The 24,784-nt window shown below is 42.4% G+C and overlaps 1 long non-coding RNA gene across 1 annotated transcript in view; it reads left to right on the plus strand.

Moving 5' to 3' along the window:
- LOC126334935 (uncharacterized) overlaps nucleotides 1-24,784 on the plus strand; it is a 631,345-nt gene that overhangs the window by 290,463 nt on the left and 316,098 nt on the right. Inside the window, exon 2 of the long non-coding RNA XR_007564789.1 lies at nucleotides 14,209-14,269. This is a non-coding gene — a long non-coding RNA (uncharacterized LOC126334935). The remainder of the gene's footprint in view (nucleotides 1-14,208; nucleotides 14,270-24,784) is intronic.

A 24,784-nucleotide genomic window follows, 5' to 3' on the forward strand; every position in this document is an offset into this window, starting at 1 on the left:
CCCACCAGGCACGAGTGAGTGATCTGATTACATTTAAACCTTCTTCACACTTGGTAACGGTGGATCGGATGTGGGGCGCCCAGCTTAACCGAGAGTCAAGAATCATCCCCAGAAACCGAACGTGAGATTTTATTTGGAAGGTGTACTTGCCACAGGTAATGTGATCTTCAATGCGAGCTGTCGTCGGCATGGAGAAGGGAACGACTGCTGATTTCTCAGCCGAGAACTCCAGCCCATTGATAGAGAGCCACTCATCGATGTGTGCGATGGTTGTGGTTAATGCCGTTTTGGCCTGAAGATATTCCACTGGACACCCATATCCACATATTTTAAGGTGGCTTCCTGTGAGTTATTGCTTACCGTTTAACTCAGCAATAATTCGTCTTTCTGATTATTTACGCACAGCACGAAACATTTATACGTGTTGAGGGTCATCGTCCATGTTTACTAGCAAACCTACTGAGTCATCAACGCTTATGTGCTGACGAAAGGCAAGGGCATCTGGGAGTGGAACATGGGACAAGCTGTCGCAGTGGTTACGAAGCTGGACTAACGCTTGGCAGGAGTAGGGTTCATATCTTCTATCCAACCATTGTAATTTTTCATTGTTTACCTACACCACTTCACGTGATTGGCGGAATCGTTCCTTAAATGTGGCCGCGGCTTGCCTCGATTACAATAATCTCACGGTAGACGTTTCAGCGACTCACGTGGTGGGAGCCGTCAGCTGCAGTTCTCTCGGGCACCTGCTCGCCGTGTTGGCTATTCTATAGGTGCGTACAGAGCCTTCTCAAGTGCGGCTGGTTGCACACCAGCACTGTTCCCTGCCAACGCAATCTATCAAATGGTTCAAATGGCTCTCAGCACTATGGGACTTAACATCTGTGGTCATCAGTCCCCTAGAGCTTCAATCTAACAAGTCACAAAGTTATTTTACTCAGGCTGTACTATATTCCTCCTTCTTTCTCTAATCTGCTGTTGAGCCTTTGATGCATTAAATTTGGCGTCTGGCGTTCTTGAATTCAAAATCTTACATCTGCATATACTGTATACCCTGCGAATCAGAATGAAGGGTGTCACAGTGGACGCCTCTCACTATAACAAGTTTCGAATCCCCATCGAAGTATCTAGGATCTTTGGTTAACATTGGGATGATTCCTTTTAATGGGGCACTGTCGATTTGCTCCTCCATCCTCTGAGATAGTGTTTCACCTCTAATAACTCTGTCGTCGAGTTGACATTAAAACCCTAATGCTGCTTCCTATTACTCTTTTATTAGGGTGTACTGTTATTACAGCTTCTTTTTCCTAATCCTTTGTCCATTCGACAACCAGTACGGTTCCGTGTGAGATATTATTGGTGCAGTTCTATTTCACAATTTTTACATAATCAGTATTTAAGAGTGCGTAGAATATTTTTAATTTGAAGCGTGACAGGTGGTTCTTAAACAAATACGAGCAAGTTTTCGAAAGATATACTTCTTCACCCAGTAGTGTAATACGGAATTATAGCCTAGGTTACCTCAACAACAAGAAAGAAAGAATGCATAATATTCTCAACTACGATCGTATTGTAGAAAAATGTTTGACATGTTTTCTCTTCCTAATCCAAGAGAGTTCGGAAGGAATAGCGATATACATAGCTTCAAAAGTAGGAGAAATATGGCTTTAACTATTTTTCATTAAAATTTACTGACTCAGTGGTGAATAATGCTGCCACTTTCTTTATTGTCCGGTGAAGTTGATTCATTTTATTTTTAGTGGCATTCGGTCCTTTATATGTCCACACGACAACGAATGGAATCAGGTCGGGCTTTGCAAACTACAGTGTCTATTGATTCAAATGTTTTGATTATGCGCAACTTTGAGAAATGTGTGTTGCTGCTCGGTTTTGACGGTAGCTTCCCTGTTCTCCTCGCGAAGCAGAGCGGATTCCCTTTCCAATATTATGTCTACGGCAGTACCATTAAATGAAAGTGCCGAGCACACGTCAGAAGCGTACAGAGCTGGCACACTCGGTAAGCAAACATGGCTGATATTGAATCCTTCATATCCTCGCTTGCTACGCGACATCTGCTTGTGTGTATGAATTTTCCCGCCGTGTGAACTGTCACGAGCTTAACGTCGAAGGCTGCAGTACCTCCTGTCACCGGGAGGTCCGCCTCGGAGGGAAATTACTTCTGCGCTTGCAAAAGAGGGCCAGACTCTCCTTAGGGATGTGACCGACGCTGCGAGTGCGTCTTGCCTCTAGAGTCGCGAACACAGTCAGCAGACGAAAGGGCATGGTGTGCCTCCACCACGAATTTATTTCAAATGTAATTCTCCACCGAAGTGTGTCAAACTGTAGCTCTCTGTGTCTGAAACTATCTCAGAATTCACATCGAGTGTACCAAGAAACGGCACTTCACTTGACGCCATTTTCATTTTATCCTTATCAGTTTTAAGTAGGAGGTTAGCGACTCCATCCGAATATAACTTTTTCTTCCTTTTCTAAAAACAGTCACAGATTGCATCTGCAGAGTGCTAAAAAGGCACGAGTAGCCAAAGTGTTTCAACTAACGAGGAAGGTGCGTGAATATTTATTCGGTGCGAAGAGCCTATGCCCTCTATTTGCCACACCTCTTTGCGCATTCGACCACGTGTACATAGTAACTATAAAAACAAGAATTACCACCTGGCTTATGGAACGTCTGAGCTGTTGTCAACTGTGACAAATGGATAGACCAGCCGGTCAGTATCATGCAGTTTGGTATAGGAAACCAACAAATTCGTTTCTCTGGTACGATGTTTTTATAAATTCCTAATTATTAGTGGGCTAGGATGTACGGAGGGCACATAGAAATTCAGAACACAAAACAATTTTTGACAGAAAATAAGGATTGACGATAGACAAGCTGTGGGCCTTAGTGCTAAACAAACTAAACAATTCCAGTTCTTCACCATTATCCACGTGTTTGATATCGTAGGCAGCAGTCTGATGACGTCACGACCCAACCATAGCGCGGATATGTACAAACAGTTTTGCTTGCTGACAGGGAGACCTTACGGATCTCTCCTCGCACATCTGATTCACATTAAAAGGGTGCGTAGGACTTCGAATGTATGAAGATGCAGACGCAAACCTCAACCTTTTTCAAGAAGATAGTGTCTGAAAACTTTAGGCGTGCTTATATACTTTGTATGATCGCAAATATTCTAGCAGTCCGAGGGAGTAGGTTCTTAGTTTCATAAGCACGAGGCCTCTGGATCCTGCTAGCACTTATTTTATTCCCACATAGTTCTAACAACAGACTTACTATCACCGTGAAAATTGTCAGTGTGTCATCTATTATCAAATAATATTCAGCCTGAAAAAAAGAGAAAAACTTTTTCGCAAGGAGAAAGAATATATGAGAGGTTTCAATCAAATCAGTATAGTCATTTTGTTTATATTATTGAATCTACATTTGCGACAAGTATAATATGTAACCTATGGAGGACTGCAAGAATCAGGATGATACTGAATGTCGGGATATGGAAAACGGTGCTACATACAGGACGTTTTATGATCGCCTTGCATGCACATGATTTTTCAATGTGTCTATAGCAAAACAAACTTGGTTTATATTCATAAACGGTTCTTGTTCATCTCAAAATTTAGCGGCATAGCTCACATATTTAAGCATATTAATAATCGGTGATATTGATACAGATGGCTGATTGAATTTTTATTAAGTCTTCTCGAAAAGCTATGTCTCTATTCTGTTCGATAGTGTATTCGCAGTTTTTTAGCCGTTTTATATGGTACTTCACTCGCATGTAAAAATAAATTCTGCTGGGCTGCAGCAGCTGAGGACGTTTCATTTGCGAAGGACTAATACTGCACGTTGTCAGAATAACGTGGGAATAAAAAAAGACCGATAGCAGATTCCAGCCAGATTTGTCGCGCTTGTGAAACTATCCGCTTACTCGCTCAGCTGTACATTTCTTGAATACCGGTGACCATACAGAATATATAAGCACGTCTAAAATTTTCAAACTCGTTTTTCTCGAAAACGGTTGAGACTTGCACCTTCCTGTTCAGAAATGTTGAGGTCCTAGTCGTACCCTATACACTCTGTCAATGTGAATCAAATCGGTGTGGGGAAGTTCGTACGGTCGACATGTGAGCTTCTTTGAGACTGTGTCAGTCTTTGTAGTCTCTGATGATATCTCCACTATTAGGAGACGAAGCGTTAGGAACAGCAGTACGTCTTGTATTACAGCTTAATTTGCGTAGGAGAAATTTCACCATGGACACATTTTGTAGAGTGCAGTGTAATGATAGTCGACCAGAGCTGTTTTTTTTTGTATCTTTTCTATTTATTGCTACCGGTTTCGAACGTGGCTCATTTTGAAGCGGAACGCAGTATGTTCGTAAATTATATTTTTCAAATGGGGTGTAGGTTTGTATTGTTATATTTGTACGTTGACGTTGTAACGGTCTTATTGCGTACTATCGAAAAATGAACTATACTTGGAACCGGTGACAGTAAATCAAAAAGATATAAAAAAACAAACTCTGGTGGACAATTGTAATTTTATTACACTGCATTATATACAAATCGCAGCTGCAGGTCAGCATACAAAAGATATCTTAAAGGACGGAGTTATTCATTTATTTTTTAAAATTAAAAACCACTCACTTTGTTACCGGAACCAGTTTCCTAACATAAAGTGCCTTCTATTCACAAAGAATTACACCAGAACGTGTTGTTGCATTCATATAGGAGAGGGAACGTAGTATCCCAATTATCGACAAAATTTCGGAGCTTGTTCACGGATTTTTACCAAAAATTTTGGCATAGGGCAAGTGATCCCGAGTGGCTCCTTACACAGTAATTCCATTTCGTTTGGTTTCTTACCACCATTTATCTTCATATCTTCACAACTGTGCAAAATATGACCGTATAGCAGTGTGTCCCGTTTGGAAACAAACTTATTTCAAAAATACATTGTATTTGCTGTAGACAACTATATCGTCCACTTTGCTCGTCGCACTCAGGCCTACATTGAATGCTGTTCAGGTCTGTTTCTTTTTTGTCTTACTGGAAGTGTTGAGTTGTACATTGATGGTGCTCGTACAGCGGCAAGGACAGATGTACTGATAAAAAATATCCGATTTGCACCTCAAGTACGGTTTCAGTGAACGCAGTGGAAGAGCGGTGTAAGGTCGCAGTGCTGAGGTGTTCCCTCAGCGACAGCAACCACATCACAGTACTTTCGCATATGAAGGTTCCTGCGCTACTCTGTGTTTTGTATCGTTCGTTTTGGTGGCTGCATATCACAGGTATTTCGCTGTTGTGACGGTATTCTATCAGAAACCAAGTTAACTGCGATAACAAACCGTTTAAATCGTAATTAGACTTGCAGTCTGGACCGGGCCATCAGTGACTAGTTATCCGTTATGGCTAAGTACTCATAAAATATCCTTGAACAACCTCCGAAATTTTTTATGTGATTTTCGGTTCCACCGCGTCTAGAAATAACGTGGTGTCGATGTGTATGTAAGTGGATGAACTTAGCTCACGTGTCTGGTACCATGAAGGGCCTATTGCCGTTTATAAATTGCCTACCATTTTAAAACGACAGCCATTCATATTGTGCCGCTGCCAACTACAGTAAAAAGTATGCAAACTGAAGTGTGCCATGCAGCAACTCTATGACAAGAGGCACTACTCTCAGAGCAGATGTTCAGATCCACGACTGCTTCTTCTCGGTGTAGGGATCAACACAGGGGCTGAGACAGTTCCGAACTTTCATCGACGTCCCTACGTTATTCAGTGTGATTCTTGTACAATGTGTCAAAATTATAGATATGGTAGACAGTCCTAAACTGACAATTTGGAGATGATGACCCAATGTCAGAAATAAATATTTCAAGTGGTACGAGGTCTTCAGTACGACAGTATGAAGTATGTGTTGGTAAAATGTTTATCTTTTATAAAAAAAAAACAACAACAGTGACCTGTCGCAGTATTCGTTGGTGGCGCTACCTTGAAATGTGATACATAATCGTCTGCGAAGTGTTTCCGCGGATCCTACCACCTACATCTACGTGGGTATTCTGCAATTCACAGTTCAGTGTTTGGCACATTTCCCGTAGAACCAATTTCAGATTGTTGATCGTTCTACTCTCAAATGGCACTTTAGGCATGTAAAGCTTTCCGTGTGAACTGTGACTTCTCTTATTTTTATCACGATAGTCGTTTGTCCCTATGCAAGTGGGTCTCAACAAAATATTTACGCATTCCCAGGAGAAACTTCGTGATCGATATTTCGTGAAAAGATCTCGTCGCAACGAAAACACCTTTGTTTAATTCACTGACACTCCAATTCGCTTTTTACATCCGTGACGGTCTCTCCCCAGCTTCGCAGTAATACAAAAACAGCTGCCGCTCTGTGAAGTTTTTCAGAACCCCTCCCCCCCCCCCCCCCCCCCAACTCCCCCTTCAATCTCACCTGATGATTCCAGACAGCACAGCAGCACCACCAGCACCACACAACAGGACGACAAAGGTAGTGTAGGTAGGCTGTTTACTATATTTGTAGCATCCTCTAAGTGTTCTGCCAATAAAATTGTCTTTTGGTTCGCCTTACCCACACCATTTTCTACGTGATCCGTCCAATTTAAATAATTCGTAATTGTAGTCCCCACGTATGTAGTTGAATCATCAACCTTTAAATATGTGTAATTTACCGTGTAATCGAAATTTAACGGATTTTCCATCTGGTACTCATGGGGGGAACTTCACTTTTTTTTCAAGTGCAACTGACACTTTTGCACTATGCAGATATCTAGCATAATTCGCATAGATCTTCTCATGATTTTAGTAGAAGTGAAACGAGAGCATTGTATTGAAACATTCTAAGAGGTCTACTCAGATCCTCACCTAAATCGTACGTAAAGATCAAGACAGCAAAGAACCTGTAATACTTACTTGGCGAACGCCAGATATCACTTCTGTTTCACTCGATTACTTCTCGGCGATTACTACGAGCTGTGGCCTTACGGGCAGGAAAACACGAATCCACTTGCGCGACTGGTATTCGATGTTGCAACATTGCTCTTTACAGAAATCTGTAGACGTGCGTTTAATGTGTGACGTAGCGGTGGTCGGAAAACACAAAGAATGTACAAAGAAAACAGACCTTGTCCTAACTAGACGACTTTTATCACCGTTTGTGGAAACTTAAAAGAAGATGGGCCGCGCAACTCGTAGAGAGCTGGTCATGTACTCGACAAACAGAGCTATTCACAGAGTAAAATTGAAAGAGGTGGCGCAAGATTGCGTGGCAGAACGTTCTTCAATGATTACCAGCCAGCTTGACAGGGAAATGCAGACCTCCAAGAATAAATTGCAGAGAGTACTGGTGGGGCGCCAATAACACCCCTGCTAAAAACTGTGTGTGCAAGTAATGCGGACAGACTTTTTATGAGCTGTAGTTGAACTCTGTCGGTGGATTAGCCGGAGCAGTACTGCCGTGTGAAGCTTCCCACTGTTAGTACTCTTCAAGGATAAAGACTCTTCCAACACTGATTAAATTTTCAAAGGCCGCAAAAGTCATGTCCGGGTTGAGGAAAATCCATGCGCCACACTTGTCTCAGATCAGCGGCAACGATTCTCTGTCAACTTCACGCTGGTATGTTACAAGATCAATTAGTAGGGCCGTATTTTCTACCGCCCTGTTAGTGCACGTTAGCTGGTGTTCATTCGACACGTGCTCTCATAGTTGATGGACACTATACATGTTGTTATTTGCGAGAGGATGTGATTTAAACACGCCGGCGCACCCTCCAACTTTTCTATTATTGTCAGTGAGCATCTGAATAACAGACAACATCATCATTAAACTAAAAGTGAGGATCTTAATTCTTGGCCGTAGCAATCGCCGGATTTCACTTAGATTCTTTTCTAACGAGTTGTATCAATTTATTGGCGACTGAAATGCCAATAAAAACCAAAGAGGAGCTACCTGTGCCAAGGTTCAAAAGACAGAAGGGATTATTGAGAGAGTGCGGAAATATTTTACAGACTAATGCGCTTGAGACTAGCGGCCGTCTCTTTGAACAGCTGCTACCAACTTTAGTTGTTGCCGTAATGCATAAGTTACTTTGCGCAATAAGAAAACAAATCATTGATTTCTGACATTTTGCTACTGATGTGAAAGCAATTAGATGAAGATCGTCTGTCATCTTAATAATTCTGACCGTAAAAGCTCAGAGGACTCCTTATTTGGATGAAGTTTGTATATGAGAATGTCACTCAATTGTTGGTACATTACTGAAGCACCTGAGATAAAATTTTACATGAACGTAGCAGATGTGTTTCTTTCCAACACAGGCCTGCGATCATATTCAGATTAGCTGCAATTCCGGGATGAGAGTCATATATATTCTGTCATTGCAAACGTCCAAACCAAGTACATAATCCGCAGTGCCGGTCGTCACGTATTGATAACCATGCAGATTGTGCTCTGTGAGTTCATTTGAGAATTGTCGCTGTTGGCGAGTATACAGTGTAGTGTTGTTCTTATGGTTACATCTTTATTTACACTGGTAATCGCAAGGAATTTTACTCGTTACGCAGAATCATGAACCTAGTTCTTTTAACTTTTTTATTATTCAGAGTGTTACTGCAACGAACTTTATTTTTCTATCAAACAGCTAATGTTTTTAAAGTAACTGTGTACAAATCCATTTCGATGAAATTGCCATCAAAATCGGTTAGGAAGCTAGTGGCATTGAAACTTTCTAAGGGTGAATGCGACATGCTCTATATGACTGACTCTGTTCAGATGGATATTTGTACCCCTCCAACTCTAGAGTATCCATGTAAACATAGCCAATTACGTACATCTCGTTACCACCTCACGTAAAATTTTGAACGCTTCTAGCTCCCAAACTAAAATTACAAATTTTATCGACATTTATTTGTACTCAGTTGGTTTAAATACAGGGTGATTACAATTAAAGTTAAACTTTCAAAACGGTGTAGAAATAACACCACTGGAATGACTTCAAATGGCAACGGAGTGTTATCGCAGAAGGGGGAAAACGTATGGCAGCAAAAGTAGTGTGAAAATTGATCAATATATGGCTCTGTGCGTGTTAGAATAAGTATATGAAAACACCTGTCATGCGCACGACACATTGAAGATGGTATAAACACCCCGGGTACACGCGTTTTCCTCCTTTCGCGTTTCCAATGTTTGCCATGACTGTCTGAATGCAGGATTAAGGTCTGCTTGTAAAGCTGTATTACAAGAATGACGACTGTACACCCGTCGCTCTGCAGAAGTTCCTGACACTAAAGGGTTTGACAAAAGGCGTTGGTCCGATGACTGCCCAAGATTTGGAGAAAATGGTTATGAAAATCGAAAAGACGGGTTATTTTGGTGTGCAACCTGGTAGAGGGAGGAAATGAATTGATTTAGCGTCAGTGGAAGCAGTGGCTACGGCAATGCAGAAGGAGATGAGTGTTGGTGAGCAAACGTGTACTGCACAGAGAACTGCCCGAACATTGAACATACCCATGAGCGTAAAATCCCACGAAACATCCTTCTTTGCTATCCATTCAAAATAACCCATGTCTACGAGTAGCTTCCTGTTGACCTGCCAGTAACAGACACCTTTGCTATAGAATTTCTTGCTCGCATGGAAGTGGACAATGATTGGCCGTGGAAGATATTGTGGACAGATGAGCCCACTTTCATCTGACAGGATATGTCAACACACAAAATTATCGAATATCGGCAACGGAAAATTCACACACAAATCAACCAGTACCACTTCATCATGAAAAGATCACTGATCGGTGCCGGCCGGAGTGGCCGTGCTGTTCTGGGCGATACAGACTGGAACCGAGCGGCCGCTACGGTCGCAGGTTCGAATTCTGCCTCGGGCATGGATGTGTGTGATGTCCTTAGGTTAGCTAGGTTTAAGTAGTTCTAAGTTCTAGGCGACTGATGACCTCAGAAGTTAAGTTGCATAGTGCTCAGAGCCATTTTCGCTGTTTGGTGCGGGTTTACGGCATCATTTATCAAAGGGCCATACTCTCTGGAAGAGACATGTGTTTCCGGTTCTGTCACCTGTACCGTCACTGTTAAACGCTATGAGTGTCATTTGCGCAGCGACGTCATTCCAGCCCTCCAACAGCGTGGATGTGTGGATGGGTTAATTTTTATGCAAGAAATGCTAGAATTGTCAGCCGCCATTTCCCTACAGCATGGTCGTCCTGAACGCCTGACCTTAATCCGTGTGACTTCTGGCGGTGGGGCTATATGAACGCTGTTGTGTTCAGTGTTCCGACTGCAAAATTAGCTGCATTGAAGGCACGCATTGCGCAACAAATTCTGAACGTGACCCCGGAAACACTTAAATCTGTTGTGGAACACGCTGTTTCTCGATACGAACTTGTTGCAGAAAATGCTGGACAACATATTAAACATGTTTTGCGCCAGTCACATGGAAATTAATAATCCGATTTGATTTTGAGTGATGCTTTTATGCGGTTTTTAGGCTCAGGACAGTTAAAAACCAATTTTTCCATACTATGTGATATGACTGCCGTGGTGGACGGGCTTACGTAAGTAAGAGTATCACACCTATCCACCCATGCACGCTGTGTAGTACAGTTTGTTTAACGTCAAACGTACACCTTAGGCATAGTTGTATGATTCGTTTGTTATTTGTAGTCGACCACTATTAAATTATGTTTACAGCGCCATCTGTTGCTACATTTTGTAACTATTTATTCTTCTTCTGCCATACGTTTTCCCCCTTCTCCGATAATATTCCGTTGCAATTTGACGTCATTCTGATCAGTGGTGTTATTTCTACAGCGGGTTGAAAGTTTAATTATAATCAACCTGTACATCAGCTACACAATAGAAAAAAATAATTTTTCATTTGAAAATGGTAACTCTCCGCTGCATGTCTCTGGAAAATGACTAAATAAACTAAACGACTGCATATTTCCACATAAATCGGAACGTTTCTTACATTTACCTATCTAAATAAGTATTATTTTCTCTTATTCTTTTGTAAAAACAGAGTAAAACTCCTTATCTGAAACATCGTATAAAAGCTTTGTTCTGCAACTGGGCTGCTGAGCGAGATGGTTGTTCTAATCCTTGAAGCTGAATGTACATGTAGCCCACAATTTTAACTGGGCGGTAAGGGCAAGTCATGTTAATTCTCAGGATCTCTACCACACCTGAGACCTGCGTGATACATTCAAGTATCTACATTTTCTAGTAAAATATACCCTATGTATGGTGGTGAAGTAGTTACAGATCGAGACACTGCAAGTGGTTGGCCTCAGAAGAGGGCGATTTCATGTGGCTTGCTCCCCAGTAACCAGGTGGAACAATTTGCTCATTTACTGTCCAAAGAGAAAGGTTGTAAACGTTGTGTATAGCTCTGTTCCGTTCACAGTTGTCGCTTAATTCATTCGATGACAAATTCGTGAAGTAAATGGTGAAAAACGCTATAATGTCTACCTCTATTTGATGATATTTGGGTGAGACTAAATCTACACCTTCATCTACTCATCGCAAGCCACGTTACGATTCGTTGTAAATGTTACGTGGGCAGGGAGAATGGGTGCAGGAGATCGAGTGGTCATGATTAGAGAGTGGGCATCCAGGGCTGCCATTAAATGACAAAACAGGAAATTAGGTACAATAAAGAGGATGTATTTCAATGTACGCAGTGCGGGATTAGCCGACGGTCTAAGGCTCTGCAGTCATGGACTGTGCTGCTGGTCCCGGCGGAGGTTCGAGTCCTCCCTCCGGCATGGGTGTGTGTGTTTGTCCTTAGGATAATTTAGGTTAAGTAGTGTGTAAGCTTAGGGACTGATGACCTTAGCAGTTAAGTCCTATAAGATTTCACACACATTTGAACTTTTTTTTATCTCAATGTACAGTGTACAAGGGGCGCGCCTAGTGTCGGAAGTTACCAGGTTTAGGCCAGTCTAGGAGGTCGAACAATTAATTGAAAAGGGCAACAGAAGGGGAAGCGATTCATGTTAACTTACGTTAGTGGCCGGTCGTGAAAAGCAGACCTAGAGGCTATGATTTCCAAGAAGACGTCTGTTCTGCTCGAAGTCTGGATTACGAGAGAGAGAGAGAGAGAGAGAGGCAACTGTGTTCCGCTCCGCAGATCACTCCAGGGTCCACACACGTGATCTGTATCCCATTCATGCTATTGGCTAAAACCAATGGCGTGAATTCGCTAGCAGTTTCAGCAGAGGGCTCAAGGCGTGTCTTGTCATCAGCTTTAACTGGACAGAACTGCATCGGTTTTTAAAGACAGGCAACTTGTGTCACGTAGGGACAGCGTAATTTGCTCTGGGAGTAGACTTGTAAAGATTTGACTGGGCCTTTGAAATAAATTTTTTAAACCAATTCTCTAAAATATTTCTTGCCTGGCTGCCAACATGTACAGCGTGGACGCGGATACTAAATACCGCAAAATCTACTTCTCAGGTTTTGCGAACGACAGGTGTTACGTCTGCCACAGACGACCCCTGCCAGGCAGACTGCACTCAAGACACCCCTGTGTACCATATAACATACACAAGCACTTGCAGGCGCAACCAAGAGGAAAACAATTCTTAAAAAAACAAACAGAACTTGCTAGAGAGTAATGCGAACCTTTTTCTGCAGAGGTCGCCTCACAGATACAGGGAAAGTTGGAGTACTCCGCTGGCCTCCGACAGCTTTATAAGGCGAGCGCAGCAGCAGTACAGCCAGTTCCTCGCCGAGCTAGGTCCAGCTCCGACGGACCTCGCCGACGCTCTTGATGAACGGTTATCTACAAGTTATTTGTTTTTGTGTGTATATAGTGCTTGTTTGAGAAGTGTAGTTCAGTTTCAATAAACGACATTATACTGAGTGTTCTACAACACTGAGTATTCTCCAACAGGCAACCAATTACAATGAAGTAAAGATACGAACTCTAACCCATCATTCTTTACAGTGCGTTATGAGAAATGGCTAAGTTTTGTGTTATTTATGTTTGACATTATAACTGAGGCGTCTGAGGTCAGCCCATCTATAGGCACATAAACCTAGCTGTAGTGAAGAAGTTGAGTAATTTCAAACTTCCTGACAGATTAATAGTGTATGTATCAGTCTGGAACTCGAATCCACAACTTTAGACTTTCATAGTCGAATGCTTTATCGACTTAGCTATCCAGGCACGACTCATGAAGAGTTCTCATTTTCTTTCCTTCATCAATATATCTTCTATCTTCCAGAATTCACAGAGTTGCTTCTGCATACTATTAAGGACTAGCACTTCTGGGAGAGAGAATGCTGCGGTCAAATGGCGTAGTGGATTGTTTTGGTCTGTCAAAAATTTTAACATTAGTACCCACGCAGGTGCAGAATAAAAATTTATTCTGTAAAAAATTTCCTAGGCTGTGACTGAGCCATTTCTCCTCAGTACCATTTCTTGCGGTAGTGTTAGTTCGGCAGGTTTCCGTAAGTCAGTCAAGGCAAATGGCAGAATGGTAGCGTTCAAAAGGTTTCGACTAATTACCTGCCCCAATTCGAACTTCAGGTCGGTCACCAAATACCTTTTCATAGATGGGATATTGAACCATAGTCGCTCTTCCTTCTTTCTTGATGACGTATGTGGCTTTTCAATGTAAAGTCAGTGACTGAATAACAGGTTTTAAGAGTACGAAAAATTTAAACCGTGTTACAGATTTAACAGCTACCAATCTTGTTTTACACAGAGAAATGGTTGACAGTATGCTGCTTGATATTCTTTTAGTATATAAGCTTATTTCGGGTTTATTGTCTTCATCAGTACATCTGAAAACAACAGCATATGTTTATAATTTTCATAACATATAAGTTGTAACGGTTTTGTACATGTGATGTTGTACTCTACTAATGTCCTGACGTTGTAGATGGACGTACGTCAACTTTGAGTAAACAAATTTTTGCTGTCTGTAGTTATTGGATGGAATATGTTTTTTCAACTCATACGAGTTGTTTTTTTTGAAGTTATGGGTCGCCTCTTCGTGCACACGAGGTATTCAGGGCTTGCGTAACAGTCAAGTTTGGCCAAAACCGTTGCGTTTCTCAGCCGCACTTGTAGCGTGTAGCCAGTTGTTATCTATGTTTAGCATGCAAAGCTATAAACAGTGGTATTAAAATATTTCCCCTGTTTCAGGATGTTGGTATACGACGCTTCCCACAACGTCGACGTCTGAAGAGCAGCAGGAACACACCCGGTAAGTGGTTTCTCAGCTTCTGTTATCACCCAAATCGTTCTCTAATAAGTGGTTTCTCAGCTTCTGTTATCACCCAGATCGTTCGCTAATGATTACAATCGTCATCTTATATCCTAACTAAGGAGGAAAACAAAGACTTATACGTCGAACCGGTATACATGTATACAAAGCGTTACTCCTATGGAGTCCATACGTCTGCTGGGGTTAACAAATTAAAGCCGTAAACTGTTTTCTACTTTAACAGCGTGAACTTAGCACTTGTAAAGAATCGGGTTGACAACGCAGGTTGGTAGATAATGTGGCGCTACAATAACGTCCTTCTGCTCGTTGCATTAATGCTGGTAAATGAGGAAATAATTATCTTTCTTCACTGTTACCTAAACAGTATGACCAGCGGAGAAATGCTCCTATCGGCGCCCAAGAAAAGGCTCCTGTTGATTAAAAGACTTTGACTGAAGGTCGGGTACCATCTACCTCAGAACCTTCAAAAATGTTCCCAAAAATTTTGCAATGCGAACATACACGCGCTCTTTTTAATATCCAACTCACCTCTCACTCCCCCCAAGCTCCGCTAGTTGTAACTTAGTCATACATACTAGTCCATAGCCGTAAGTCGCTCATACCTACTTGCCATTCTCTCTCTCTCACTCATTCAGCCCAATTAATTGTCATTATCTCTTTGTATCTTTCCGTACCTGGCCCCTGTCTCACAGCAAATCTCCTTCGTTCTATCCTCCTCCTCCTCCTCCTCCTACTACTACTACTACTACTACTACTACTACTACTACCACCACCACCACTCACTATCACTGTCTCCATCTCTCTCTCTCTCTCTCTCTCTCTCTCTCTCTCTGCTACTATTTCAGTCATTCCTTCCCACTGCTGCGGTCTCTTCTCCGTACTATCGCTCTCTTCTTCGCTGTCAATATCACAGAACCTGTTTCTCTTTATCACTGGCTCTCGCCCACTTCCACTTTCTGCTCCTATTTATTCCTGTCCCAATGGCAATGCCTCCTTCATTCATTTCCTAACAATGACCTGTCACTGTCAGCTATGTTCCGGTGCCACTGTGTCCCTCTCTTTCTTTCTCGCTACCATTGTCTCCTTCTCTCCAACTACTACTGCCTACTATCTTTCTGTATTTATTACCTTTTCTTTTAGTTTCCACTGCCGCTCTCTACTTCTCTCTCACCATAAAAAACGGGAATATATTCGCATGCCATAATTTTTGAAAAAAAGGTTGTAAAGGTGCTGAGGAAGGTAGAATCAGGCACCTCGTACCCCACTTTTCAGTCAGTCTTAGAAACAGGAGTAATTGACACTTCTTTCTTTTTGCTCCGATAGCATTTTTCCCTTTGTTTCCTTCTTTTCCTTGCCACAGCAGCGCATGTCACTCACACGAAAATACCTTCAGGTGTGAGTAAAATTTTGATAATTTTCTTATGTGAAATTGGAATGGCGGAAAACCTATTTTACATCTCAGACCAGATTTCATATACACAAAAATTTTAGAACATGGTGTTTCCAGGACCCTTCTGATGATAACGGAAACACTTTAGAAACAACGTTCTTCACCTCAAGCCGTATTCTATGTGCGTCCTTTCGTATACAAGTAGGGTAATTTTTAACCTCTGTGTTTCCAAAATGGATGACAATTTCAAGAAAATTTTCTTCGAGACCGGGATGTTAGGAATGTTAGTGGTGCCAGAACTCCATGTTTCTCAGGAATCGCCCGTGAGGTAAATTGTGCCTCCATAAGTATCTTAATGTGCACTGTAGATAACATCTAGTGTAAAATAGACCAAGCCATTAGCTTCATTTGCCTAAGCTGGGACCGAGAGAGGTGGCGCAGTGGGTAGCACACTGGACTCGCATTCGGGCGTCCGGCCATCCTGATTTAGGTTTTCCGTGATTCCCCTAAATCTCTTCAGGCAAATGCTGGGATGGTTTCTTTGAAAATGGCAAGGCCGACTTCCTTCCCGATCGTTCTTTAATCCGATGAGATCTCCCCCAAAACAACCCAACTCAACCCTAAGGCGGTGTAAGCGTGTAATATTCAAAGTTTTGGCCCTGGACTGTAGGATAAATAAAGTAAGACAATTCTTCTGTTTCGTATACAAACGGTCCATATCCCAAGGACTATCCAAAACACGTGACCTCCATTTCTTTCACCAACAGAACGCGAGGTATGACCCAGGGAAAATCCCGGTTTTATACGCAGCGTTTCTGAAGATATTAGGTAGAGAATGCTGTGACTTATGTAACAATTCAATGACAGTTCAGACCATTTCAGAATTCTTCTAACAAAACCACTCTGTCCAAATATTACCGAAATGGGACACGGTCTGACATAGTGTCAGAGGCAAACTATGACGAGCTACAAGCATTAAAAGCTCCTACTCCACAGCCTCTACATTACGGCAGATTTGGTGCGACTTGGTTCGTATTACTCGCCTTTTGGTATTGCCTGTGTCCTTTTAGTCGCTGTGTTCACTCTTACGCACCAAACTGCCCAACAGCACTTGGACATTCTTCATGAGGACCACATACGAGATTATCTCCCTTTGCCCAAAATGTGTGAATAACAGAGCAGAAATAACTTCCCTTTCCCAGCTGCGTTTTCTTCCTAACGAACAGTGCTTCTTTTCGTAGTTGGAGCAATGAATGCGACGTGTTCAAAGAGGGCAGTAAACATCAATGAGGTTTCCCTGAAAGGGAACCGCTGTATGAATTCATGACGCAGCGTCAGCGAGTGTGGCGGTTGGACGCACTGCGTTTGGGAACCCGGAATGCAGCTAATTGACAGACGAGCGTGCGCGCGGGTAGAAGGCAGACAGTGACAGCCGTGACGTGCTAGCGGGGCGGGCGGGCCAGTGTGCAAGGTAGACGTGACGTAAACTGTCGTCTAGACTATCTGGGAGTTAATTTACAGGAAGGGATACAGGATGTTCGAAGAGGAATAGTAAATATTTTAGGGGTGGCAGTGTAAACCAATTCTAATTAAACATTCCATATATCATATAGTACCGAACTATCAGTTTAATATGTCACAGCTGCAAAATACTAACACGAATTTTTACAGACATTTCGAAAAACTGGTAGAAGCCGACCTCGGGGAAGATCAGTCTGAATTCCGTAGAAATGTTGGAACACGTGAGACAATACTGACCCTACGACTTAGAAAATAGATCAAGGAAAGGCAAACCTACGTTTCTAACATTTGCAGACTTAGAGAAAGCTTTTGACAATGTCGACTGGAATACTCTCATTGAAATTCTGGAGGTGGCAGGGGTAAAATACAGGGAGCGAAAGGCTATTTACAATTTGTGCAGAAACCAGATAGCAGTTACAAGAGTCGATTGGCATGAAATGGAAGCAGTGGTTGTGAAGGAAGTGAGACAGGGTTGTAGCCTATCCCCGATCTTATTCAATCTGTATATTGAGCAAGCAGTAAAGGAAACAAAAGAAAAATTCGGAGTAGGTATTAAAATCAATGCAGAAGAAATGAAAACTTCAAGGTTCGCCGATGAAATTGTAATTCTGTCAGAGACAGCAAAGGACTTGCAAGAGCAGTTGAACGGAATGGACAGTGTCTTGAAAGAAGGATATAAGATGAACATCAACAAAAGCAAAACTAGGATAATGGAATACAGTCAAATTAAATCAGGTGATGCTGTAGGAATTAGATTAGGAAATGAGACACTTAAAGTAGTAAAGGAGTTTCGCTATTTGGGGAGCAAACGAACTGATGACGGTCGAAGTAGAGACGACATAAAATGTAGACTGTCAATGGCAAGGAAAGCTTTTCTAAAGAAGAGAAATTTGCTAACATCGAGTATAGATTTAAGTGTCAGGAAGTCGTTTCTGAAAGTATTTGTATGGAATGTAGCCATGTATGGAAGTGAAACGTGGACGATAAATAGTTTAGACAAGAAGAGAATAGAAGCTTTAGAAATGTGGTGCTACAGAGGAATGCTGAAGCTCAGATGGGTGGATCATGTAACTATTGAGGAGATATTGAATAGAATTGGGGAGAAGAGAAATACGTGGCATAACTAGACTAGGGGAAGGGGTAGCTTGGTAGGACATATTCTGAGGCATCAAGAGATCACCAATTTATTATTGGAGGGCAGCGTGTAGCGTAAAAATCGTAGAGGGAGACCAAGAGATGCATACATTAAACAGATACAGAAGGATGTAGGTTGAAGTAGGTACTGAGACCTGAAGAAACTTGCACAGGATAGAGTAGCATGGAGAGCTGCATCAAACCAGTCTCAGGAATGAAGACCACAGCAACAACATATCATATAGGCAGTTTTTATTGATTATAGCAGGGGTACTGAACCTGTGCTCCGCGGCGCCCTGCACTTGGCCCTCCGTGGATTTGTCTCGTAGCTGGTGGCAAAGAAGAAAGTTGTGGCAAATTATATTTCTTGTGTCATTCGATCTGGCCTCGGAGAAATTATACTTCACATGTTGCCCAGCCTGCGTAAGTAGTTACAAACTTGGAGCTGGACTATTGCCCCTTGCACTTACCACTAGCAGTGAATGTTGTGTTTTCATCAAGATTTTACTTAAGTGTGACTTTTGTTATTCAATTGCTAAGGGCGATAAACTGAAGAAAAGTTTTTAAATTTCTCAAGCGAAAGTAAAAAGCGAGAACATACTGAGGACAACAAGGAAAATGGCAATGAAGATGCTTAGTTTAACGTGCACTGTTGTGAACCACGAACAGCATCCACAGTGTCTTTTGTATTTGAAAGTACTTTCTGTTGAATGCATGTGGCCTACCAAATTAGCGCATCATTTAGATGATGTTTGTAAGAACGATTCGGTCAAACCAAGAGATTATTTTTGTAGAGTACTGACTCAAATGAAAGAGCAAAATAAATTTCTAAGCAGGCGAAAATCTCGAATAAAGCTCTTCTTTCGTCCTTACAATGTATCTTACCGAGCAACAAATATTTGCAGCATTTTGTAAATGACAATGAGATAGGTGTTACAGCAGATATTTTTTCTATAATTGAAGTCATTTATTTGAACGTCGTGTCCATTCTGAAAAACACTTCCATGAAAACTGTGATAGGTTTGAGGCTGTTCAAAATCCCTTCAGTAGTGATCCTGCTCCTAAGTTCGGTACTGCAGAAGAGGACGAGCTTATAGAACTTTCATCAAATTCTTCATTAAAACTGAAGTTTTCATCACTGAGATTGTCAACATTTTGGTAGTCAGTAATAAACATTCCAAACTGGAGCAAGAAAGAACTGAAGGTATTAATTCGTTTCGCAATCTCCTGTCTTTGCGAGAGTAGTTTTCCAGCTGTGCTTGTCGCTAAAACCAAGTACAGATCAAGACTTTGTATGGAGAAATAACTGAGGGTAATTGTATCTCATTTGGTACCATAATTTCATAAGTTTTAGAAGCAAGCTCGAGCGTCACAGTGAGGTTATATTTTGTCATAACATTTTTTGTTGATTATTCCAGTGTTTAAAAGGTATACTATAGGAGAGCCTCGGACACAACTTAGTTGGCCAGGGGAACCACAAACTCAAAAAGGTTGAGAACCATGTGACTATCGAGGTACAGATGGTTACAGAGGTAAGTTTTCATTTCGCCTATTGATAATCCAGTTGCTATGGCTTTATTTATCGATTGTCGTTTTTGTGTTGAAGTTCAAGTTGTGAAGGCGTGCTTCAGACTATATAATAGAATTTTACAGCTGTGACTGTGATTTGTTGACCAAATTTACTGTATCTTTTAGGCGTGCAACATGTATTTACAGATGGCGAGTATGTTGAGACGGTATTTGCGAGAAGTTTTGTCACACAAACGATGCTTGTAGATTATATGGTAGATAAATAAAATCTTCTCGATTTTCAAACCGCGTGACTTCGAGTAAACCACTAGAGATACCGACAACTGTCTCCACCATCGTGGTCAGGAGTAAAACCACTGACAAGGGCTGCCATGGAGTTCCGGTTATACAGGCACGATGGAAACTTCCAGACAGGGCCGGATTGACGCATGTGCGAGAAGGGCCGCCTCCTTTACAACGCAATCACAATATGATGTTTGCATGAGTCAAGACCCTCGATTTTTCAAATTGTATGTTATGTCGGTTTTCCAGGCAATGTTCAGCTTCTCAGGCTCCCTTTGTTTAACATTTCGCGTGTACTCAGTACTCGGCTCAGCAACAGTGCAAATAGGTTGATGAGTATAGGGTGTATACAGGGTGGTCCATTGATAGTGACCCGGCCAAATATCTCACGAAATAAGCGTCAAACTAAAAAACTGCAAAGAACGAAACTCGTCTAGCTTGAAGGGGGAAACCAGATGGCGCTATGGTTGGCCCACTAGATGGCGCTGCCATAGGTCAAACAGATATCAACTGCGTTTTTTTTTTTAAATAGGAACCCCCATTTTTAATACATATTCATGTAGTAAGTAAGGAAATGTGAATGTTTTAGTTGGACCACTGTTTTCGGTTTGTGATAGATGGCGCTGTAAGAGTCACAAACATGTGGCTCACAATTTTAGACGAGCAGTTGGTAACAGGTAGGTTTTTATATGAAAATACAGAACGTAGGTGCGTTTGAAAATTTTATTTCGGATGTTCCAATGTGATACATGTACCATTGTGATCATTCCTGAGAACGCATGCTGTTACAGAGTGATTACCTGTAAATACCACATTAATGCAATAAATGCTCAAAATGATGTCCGTCAACATCAATGCACTTGGCAATACGTGTAACGACATTCCTCTCAACAGCGGGTAGTTCGCCTTCCGTAATGTTCGCACATGCATTGACAATTTGCGTGTTGTCAGGCGTTGTCGGTGGATCACGATAGCAAATATCCTTCAACTTTCCCCACAGAAAGAAATCCGGGCACGTCAGATCCGGTGAACGTACGGGTCATGGTATGATGCTTTGACGACCAATCCACCTGTCATGAAATATGCTATTCAATACAGCTTCAACCGCACGCGAGCTATGTGCCGGACATCCATCATGTTGGAAGTACATCGCCATTCTGTCATGCAGTGAAACATCTTGTGGTAACATCGGTAGAACATTACATAGGAAATCGGCATACATTACACCATTTAGATTGCCATCGATAAAATGGCGGCCAGTTATCCTTCCTCCCATAATGCCGCACCATACATTAACCCGCCAAGGTCGCTGATGTTCCACTTGTCGCAACCATCGTCGATTTTCCGTTGCCCAGTAGTGCATATTATGTCGATTTACGTTACCGCTGTTGGTGAATGACGCTTTGTCGCTAAATAAAACGCGTGCAAAAAATCTGTCATCCCGTAGGTTCTCTTGTGCCCAGTGCCAGAACTGTACATGACGTTCAAAGTCGTCGCCATGCAACTCGTAGTGCATAGTCATATGATGCGGGTGCAATCGATGTTGATGTGGCATTCTCAACACCGACGTTTTTGAGGTTCCCGATTCTCGCGCAATTTGTTTGCTACTGATGTGCGGATTAGTCGCGACAGCAGCTAAAACACCTACTTGGGCATCATAATTTGAAGTTTAACATGTGGCTGAACACTTACTGTTTCCTTAAGTAACGTAACTATCCGGCGAACGGTCCGGGTACTTGCATGATGCCGTCCAGGATACCGAGCAGCATACATAGCACACGCCCGTTGGGCATTTTGATCACAATAGCCATTCATCAACACGATATCGACCTTTTCCGCAATTGGTAATCGGTCCATTTTAACACAGGTAATGAATCACGAAGCAAATACCGTCCGCACTGGCAGAATGTTACGTGATACCACGTACTTACACGTTTGTGACTGTTAGAGCGCCATCTATCACAAAGCGAAAAAGTGGTCCAACTAAAACATTCATATTTTTTTAGGCACTACACGAATATGTAATAAGAAATGAGGGTTTCCTATTTTTAAAAAAACGCAATTGATATCCGTTTGACCTATGGCAGCGCCATCTAGCGGGCAACCCATAGCGCTGTCTGGTTTTCCCCTTCAAGCTAGACAAGTTTCGTATCTGTAGTTTTTTCGTTTGACGCTTATTTCGTGAGATATTTGGCCCGGCCACTATCAATGGACCACCCTGTATAAGGGGGCGATCAAAAAGTTTCCTTTTGAGGACACTGCTGCAGCATATATGCAACGCAGTGCGACTCTGATGCTGGTATACAAGCACCGACACGTAGGCAGGGGAGTAGTGTGGCGTTCTTGTCTTACCGACTTGCGTGCGACAAATACGGAAACGTAAACAGTGTGCGACGTTATTACAAAATGGGTCTAAACAGGACCAACGTGCTGTTATTGTTTTCGTGGCTGCTGAAGGACAAAACCTGGTAGACATCCATCAGAGTATAAAGAATATGTATGGGACAACATGTCTGTCGAAAACCATAATTGTGGGTTGTTCGAGAGCGAGCCATCTGCTGGAAAAGTGATGCTCACTCCGTTATTCGGTTGCCGGGGGCCCCTTTTCTTGTTAATTTTAAGGAACCGCGTGTCTCCAAGACGGGGGAACGTTATATCACAGCTCTGGAGAAATTACGGCGTGGTTTTAAGGTGACACGGTCTGGAAAATTACGACAGGCAGAGATGCTGCTCCATAATAATGCATATGCTAATATCGCAAATATCGCAATACAGACGTTGCGCTAACTCTACTCACACAGTGGACCTCCCGCCTTGTAGGACTGATCGCTCCCCATATGATTATCATGCCTTCGGTCCATAAAAAATAACCTTGAAAGGTCGACGAATCCTGTCTGACGAGGATGTGCAACAGACAGTTACGGACTTCCTCATGTGAGAGGACACATTGTTTTACCAAACGGGTATCTTCAACATGGTGAGTTGTTGGGATGATTGCTTCAATGCTCAAGGCGATTTTTGCCTGACTGGTATACTGATTCTAGACTGTAAAGCCTTACAGATGCTTCCACATTCGTAGATGACTTCATACACATCTGACACACAAAGAGGTAAGCCGTCTTTAACTGGCTGTACTGTATCTTGGAGGAGGGCTGGGACGCTGGTGTATGTCTATGCAGCACACATCTTGTCTTGCTGCTCGTTGTCCAGATGCAGCCCGCTTCGCTTCTTCCGCCGGTTCACAAGGCATCTTTAGTCAGTGGCATGGGAAATCGTTTGAAATGACTCCCTTGCCGTTACCATTTCTTCTAAACACTCGTCTCAAATGCTACAATTCAAACTGTAGGAGGTCGTCTTCAGAAAAGCTACTTGTGTTCAGTTACCGATCAGTGTGTGTTGTTTTCCTGTACATTCAATGACCAAGCTGGCTGCCCCCTTCCGCACAACTAAAACCTCAAAGAACGGTAGCTTGGCATCTCTGCAGCTCGATAGTAAATTTAATGTTGGGAGGGACACCGCTCATGTTATCGACGAACTGGCGGGGAGCATTTTCACTGTGAGGCGCATCGAGAATGTGTCGTCAGCGTACCGTAGGAAGCAAGACGAAAGCAACATCTCAGGGTTCAGAGCTTACTGTTTAAAGTGCCCCATGAAGAAGTTCGTGACGGCCGGATACGGTGGGTTCAAATGGCTCCGAGCACTATGGGACTTAACTTCTGAGGACATCAGTCCCCTAGAACTTAGAACTACTTAAACCTAACTAACCTAAGGACATCACACACATCCATGACCGAGGCAGGATTCGAACCTGCGCCCGTAGCGGTCGCGCGGTTCCAGACTGTAGCGCCTAGAACAGCTCGTTCACTCCGGGCGGCGATTCAGTGGGGATCCTACCACTGTGCCACCCGTCATCTCGTAATATTAGTCGCGGTAAAGATATCACGTCGTCGTTAGAGCATGACGGAACAACTTGAGGACCAAACGTTGGGCCAAAGGATCCAAAATGTCTTGTGTGGTACCCCCGTAAAAAAAAGTGACACTCTATTCAGACTAATCGTTATGTTTTTTGGGTTATCTTTATTTTCTTGAATGCGTCAACAATTGTATGTTAGTTTAAGGACTCCGATATCTCAGATGAAGTGGTGATGAAATTAGTGTTACATGCCGTGAGACCTCCCAGGCCCATTGTTAGAGCAATCAGTTCACCCACCAACAGACCGGCAAGATATCCGGCAGGGTTACTAGCGCTGCGCTGTTAGATTTTATTCAGGCATGCTACCAGGGAAGGCTCTGAGGCAATAGAGTAGATGATTTCCTAACCAAAGACTATCAGATCCAAGAGTGTTTCTTTGTGTCGTTACTAAACTGTATCAGGCTAGTGCAGTGTCCAGCAATTATATTTCATCTGAATGTGCAGATGAGAAGGAAAAGACATAATGTAGTCGTCACGAAGCACAAACAGAATTTCTAAGTGTATCATTGCTGCATGTGCAAGAATATGATCGACATTAGACATGCATGGCCTTTATCTGTAGCATTTACAGTGGAGTCAGTATCTTCAAGAAAGTCACGAAGGTTCACAATTTGAATTTCCGTCATTGGCTACTTCCAAATAGCCAAGTAGTCGTAATCTTCGT

The sequence above is a fragment of the Schistocerca gregaria genome, chromosome 2, assembly GCF_023897955.1.
Source record: "Schistocerca gregaria isolate iqSchGreg1 chromosome 2, iqSchGreg1.2, whole genome shotgun sequence".
Taxonomy (NCBI): Eukaryota; Metazoa; Arthropoda; class Insecta; order Orthoptera; family Acrididae; genus Schistocerca; species Schistocerca gregaria.